General features: G+C 41.6%; 1 protein-coding gene across 1 annotated transcript in view; it reads right to left on the minus strand.

Annotated features, from left to right (window-relative positions):
- ESRRG (estrogen related receptor gamma) overlaps positions 1–6,000 on the minus strand; it is a 640,029-nt gene that overhangs the window by 594,006 nt on the left and 40,023 nt on the right. The window lies entirely within an intron of this gene.

Consider the following 6,000-nt stretch of genomic DNA (forward strand, 5'->3'; position numbering starts at 1 on the left):
CGAGGGGCAGAGGGGCGCCCGCGGCTAGCCGGAGCGCCCAGGCGCCTCCCTTTTCTCTTGGTAGCGTCGGTCCGCACTCCCTGTGACCCAGGACGTCATGATGCCTGTCTGTTTTCTCAATGATAACTTGGCAGAAGAAGAGAGAGGCTGCCAGGTTCTCCTCGGGTGGTTACGTGGTATGTGCACGATTCTGTTTGCATGCGTTTCTCTCTCTTTTAAAAAATAAATATCTATATTTTTCTAAAAAAAAAAAAATTCCCAGCACTGTCATGATTTGATTGCATTATTGCGTTTGCATAATTGACGCCTCTGGGTGTGTATATATGTGTGCATATGCGTGTGATTTTTTTTTTCCCCTTTAAATCCTGCTGCTCCTGCCGCAGCCGCTGCAAACGGAAAGCAAGCATGCGTTCATCTTTTGTCTTTCATTTTACCTTCAGGGTGACATTCAGTGCCAACTGCTCCCTTTTGACCGTCGCCAATCCCCGCCTGGGCAAAATAAATTTGAAAAACGTGGGGGGAGGGGAAGGAAGAGCCCCCTCAGCCCGAAAGCTGGGGTTTTCATTCCTTCGACTAGGAATCCCAAACCTACCCAACCCACCTCCCAACCCTAAAAAACCATTTTCCCTTCTACCCACCGGGCCCAGGCAGAGAATCGGCACCAAGACAGCGAGGAGCATCCACCCAGGGCCAGACACTCATGTTCGCGGCTCGCACTTGCTGACTCGCATCTCTCAGTTGCATTCCCGGTGTGTAGGCCTCTCACTACTGGAGCTATTTTTGTCTCCCAGGGATGTTCTTTAAAACCTTTTAAAAATGGGAAGGGGGCAGGGAAGAAAGGGCGAAAGACAAGTAGAGAGAAGGAGACCCAGAGAGAAGCCCAGACCCCTGGTTGAGGGACTCGACTGACACATCCTAAGATTTAGGGGGGGCTCCGGGCATCTGGCCCACCAGGGGAATCCGGAAGGGCAGAAAGGATAGCTAGGTTTTATTTAACTTATTCTACAACAGCACAAAAACTTTCTGTCTTAATACAAAGATGTTATTGCTAATTATTCACCCGATTTGTCATTTTTATAATTCTGCTCAGAATCAGGAGTGGTCTCAGAATAATTCTTAATGTTTATTTCTGCAAATGTAAGAATGCATTTTAAGATGGTGTGGCCACATGACAGGTAAAGCACAGATCACTTTGTTTTCTAATATTTACTTTGTGTTATTTGTACATTGCTGGGTACGTTTCACGTAGCTTCTCTTAATTGAGTATATTACCTAACGTGGCATATTTCTGATAAATAAATTCTAGCACCAGGTTTGGCAAATGCTTTGCCCTTCTTTATCATTAATTACCCATTTGGAGTAACAGAATGTGTTTAGGAATTTTTATTTTCCCCAAGCCTGCGGTTGACCTTGGTCACCATCATGTATTGGTGGAGTCACTGTTCCTACTAATTTAAAGTTCCTAAAAGATGACAGCAGAAGCCGAGGTTGCAAAAAATTAAGCACGGAGGAGAGTTTGGAATCTAAAAAGCACAGCTGATTTAGAGAAAAACTTCGGAATTCATCCATGATAATCTGCAGCTGCTTGAAGGTTTAAAAATAGTTTACCTATTTGAGAGGTTGGCTAAGTTTAATGAAAATAGCAAGTAACTTGCTAGATCTTTTCCCTTTAGAGTCACTGTCCAGGAATCATTGGCAAATTCCACAGGGAAGATATTGTAATTATGCAAAGACCAGATGATCTGAATTGGAGAAAGCAGACTAAGAGGGTCTGAGGACTATTGACTGATGGCCAGATCCCAAAACTTGACCGGTGTCTCTCCACCTTGACGATTGGAAGCAGCTTCTCTGGCTCTCTTTGCTTATCTGTCCCCTTGGCATGCCAAAAGGATGAATCAGTGTCCTCTTGTCCGGTGCTAGGATGTTACCTGAGTCAAAGATGTTTCTAAAGAAGGCCTATTGAGAACCCGAGGAGGGATCACTATAGATGTTATTGGTAACTTTCCAGTAACTATCCAAGAGGTACTTGTTAATATTCAATCTACCAACCTGGTTCTCCAGGTTTTTACTTATTAACCTTGGAATTGGACCCTTGAAGACTCACCACAAAGCGAAAGAACCATAACAATTTGACTAACTTTAATCCTCTGAAATCCAATTTTGTTTTGTTCTTTTCAGACAAATGCCTTCCATGCTGTTTGTCACCAGTCCACATGCCAGTTCAGGCAGCCAAGTGGTTTCTTTCCCCAGGGGTGAGATGTTTGAGCAACTAGCAAAGAGTAGAGGCAGCGTACCCAAGAACTCTGAGGTTTGAATAGATCCTTTCTAAGCCCAGATTCTCTAAATCCAACTCTGCTTAGGAACAGCTCTCTGTTACTTATTCAAGTTTAAGCTCCACAGACTACTTTCAAGTCTTTATTTTCTGGCTTCACCCAAAATATAATAGTTAATATTGTTGGAACATGTTCACTTTCACTTCTCAGCCAAACCAAAGGGCATAAAAATGCTTACTAAGGTAGATGGAATGCATAGAAGGCAATGCCCTAAACTTTACTTGTGCTTAGAACTTGTAAATCTAATTAAACCTCCTCAACAATAGGGAAAGGGAAGTATCATTATCCCCATTTCTGTATCAAGGAAACTGAGACACAGAGAATTTGAGTGATTTGCTCAAAGTTACACAACTGGGGTTCAAATTCAAGTGCCCTGAGCTCTCACCATCAAGCTCTCTGCTTACCTACCTACCTATTCAACACTATTTCCAACTACTGGCATCACTGAGCCATGGTCAGTCAGGCTGGTCACCCACTGCCCACCCCATATACTCTGTTGACTCACACTGCTATCCCAGTGTCCAAGTATTCAGCTCCCTCTTTACCTCCCAATTCCTTTCTGAACAAATATGCATTTTTCTGCTTTCTCTTCAGGTTTACCTAACATAGTGCTAAGCACAACACTGGCTCTCATTAAGTATCTTCTGATGCATTAATTGACATAAAATTGCCTTATGGAGATCTAGAAAGCCACTTTTCAATTTGACAGAAATTCTAAGTTTTATGTAGCAAAATTTTTCTCCTTTCAGCTGAAGAAATTACAAGCTTATTTCTCCATTTTTTAGACAGTCCCCAGAAAACAATTTAGGGAAGCAGTTTATGATGAGGTAGAAATTCATATATGGGGAGAGGGAAGGGTGAGCAGGTATAAAATTATAGTACTTGAAAAGCTACTGTAAATTTAATTATTATGACTTTATAGCTCTTATGAGTCTTTCTCTGCTACATTTTGAATTTTTGACTGTCAAGAAATTAAAATTTCCATTTAAAAAGATAGGAAAACAAACAAGGACCCGTAGGCAGGAGATGTGTGATCTCATCTTGGAGCTGCTGCTTCTGCTCCCCGTGTGACCTCTGGCATAGTATTTAACCATTCTGGGCCTCAGTTCCCTAAACACACGAGGAAGAGTTGAACCAATCTCTGAGGTCCCTCCAGCTCCAAGCTTGCAAGTATGATGCAGGATGTGAGAGAGAAGGAGAGAGAGCAAGAACACTCAGCCTGGAGTGAGACTGGTTTTTTTGAAGGATGCGAAAAAGATGCTGGAGAGCTCAGATAAAGTTAGCCAAGTTTATGTTTCTAATCCCTGTGTACAGTTAAAGGTAGCTCAGGAAAAAAAAAAATCCATACAAAAATGTGTTCAAACCCACATTTTCTGGTGGCTCATGCCTGTAATTACAGCACTTTGGGAGGCCAGGGCAGGAGGATCGCCTCAAACCAGGATTTTGAGACCAGCCTAGGCAATGTAATGAGACCCCTGTCTCTACCAGGAGTAGAAAAATTATCAGGGCATGATGGCTTATGCCTGTTGTCCCAGCTACTCAGAAGGCTGAGGCAAGAGGATTGCTTGAGCCCCAAAGTCAAGGCTGCAGTAAACAGTGATCGTGACACTGCACTACAGCCTAGGTGACAGAGTGAGACCCCTGTCTTAAAAAAAAATACACATAGAAACCCTACACTTTCCAAAACTGTCCTTTTTTATATGAGATAAAATTATTATACATTTTTATTAATAATAAAATACTATTATTTGAGACAGGGTCTGGCTCTGTAGTCCAGGCTAGAGCACAGTGGCCTGATCATAACTCACTGTAACCTCAAACTCCTGAGCTCAAGCCATCCTCCGCCTCAGACTCTGGAGTAGCTAGGACCACAGGTACATCCCACCATGCCCAGCTATTTTTAAAGATTTTTTTGTAAAGATGAGGTCTCACTATGTTGTCCAGGCTAGTCTCAAACTCCTGGACTCAGGCAGTTCTCCTGCTTTCACTTCCAGAGTTGCTGGAATTACAGGCATGAGCTGCTGCACCCAGCCCTCAAGATGAAATGATCAACAACCATGTGTACCAATAGCTTACCAGATCAGCCAAAATGTTATTAGTCATTATTCATGTGTGCCTAAAACTTTCTAACACTCTGAAATTGTGATATAGACCTAATTTGATATGAATGGATCCAACCTATTTTACCTCAATGTCTTCAACTCGTGCATAGCTTGAATTAAATCATGAAGAATGGACGTGTACAGACTTGGGGGCGAGCATCAGAATGGGACTTTTTGCATATTTCCTGTTTATAACTAACTGAGTAAGCCTGTGTTCTTTTCCTTATTTGTCCTCATGTGTTGAATAATTACAACTCATTGACTTTCTCACCAGGCTTCTGTTAGGATAAAATGAAGTAGTGGAAATGAGAAGGACACTACCAATATGACAAAATATTGTCATGTCAGATGTGCCTCGTCTTACATCTGAGTTGTGTTTCTTAAAAGTTTACCAGGTTAGCAGAGAATGTGGAGGCAAGATTTCAGGTCCCATGGCTGAGAATCTGAGCTGATTTCTACACACCTTGCTAGTTATAGGATTTCACAAAGTACTGTAGCTAGTGAAGGGCAGAATTGAGATGGCTAAGCATACAAATTGCCCTCTCCACAGTCCATTCTCAAGAGACATGGTACAAACTCTGGGAAAGTAGGCCACCAATCACATCTCACCCAGGACCAAATTCATTCAAACACTTATTTAAAATAGAGATGTATATCAAGCCTCTGACATGAAAACAATTTCATGTAAGGTAAATTCCTTAACCAGATTTCATTATAGCTCTAGGGATCCATGGATGAATTAAGAAACTCTTGAAGTTGTAGGCTGTGTGTATGTGTGTGTTGTTCTCAAGAAAAGATCCATAACTTTTGTCACATTCTCAGAAGGGTGCATGACTCCAGAAAGGTTAAGAACCACTGAGGTAAGTATCATTTATTTAAAATTGAACTTAAAAATAACAACACATTCATTTAAGCCAAATGTCATGATGGCTACAACATAGATAGTGTATAATAATCACCAGTATTCAGAATGATGGCCTTGAGATACAATAAAAGCCTCAATCATCAAAGAAATTTATTTTCAAGGTATTTTATTTAACTGACATGGGAAAGTGTTCAAGCCTTTTAGAAAGATTTGAATATTGAATTAAAATGAGGTTTCTGCTTTTGTTTAAGCCAGCTGGACAAGTCTGTGTGTGCTAAGCAAGGTGGAATTGTGTGGAAAACTCTGCATTGTTTCAGAAAGTACAGTTAGGGGTCCACTGCAGTTGTTGAGGTGGCAAAGAATGGGGGACTGAAGCTGGACCTTGGCAGTGGGGAGGCAGGAGGAACTGGAGGGGTATTTGGCAGGAAACTGAAATCAACAGACTTAAATATCTAGCTTGGACAACTGAATTAAAGTCGTAAGATATTAAAGAGATACAAATAAAGGTTTTGGTAAGAAAATAATGAATTTGGTTTAAAATGTTAAATGTAAAGGCCTCTGGAACAGTCAGATGCCATTGGCCTTAGGAACGATTTAGAAGAGATTTATGAAGCATGGTAGCTTACACCTGCAGTCCCAGCTACTTGGGAGGATAGCTGGGACCCAGGAGTTTGAGGCTACAGTACACCCTGATCACACC

Source organism: Sapajus apella, unplaced genomic scaffold (assembly GCF_009761245.1).
Source record: "Sapajus apella isolate SASKATOON/1434 unplaced genomic scaffold, GSC_monkey_1.0 scaffold22, whole genome shotgun sequence".
Taxonomy (NCBI): domain Eukaryota; kingdom Metazoa; phylum Chordata; class Mammalia; order Primates; family Cebidae; genus Sapajus; species Sapajus apella.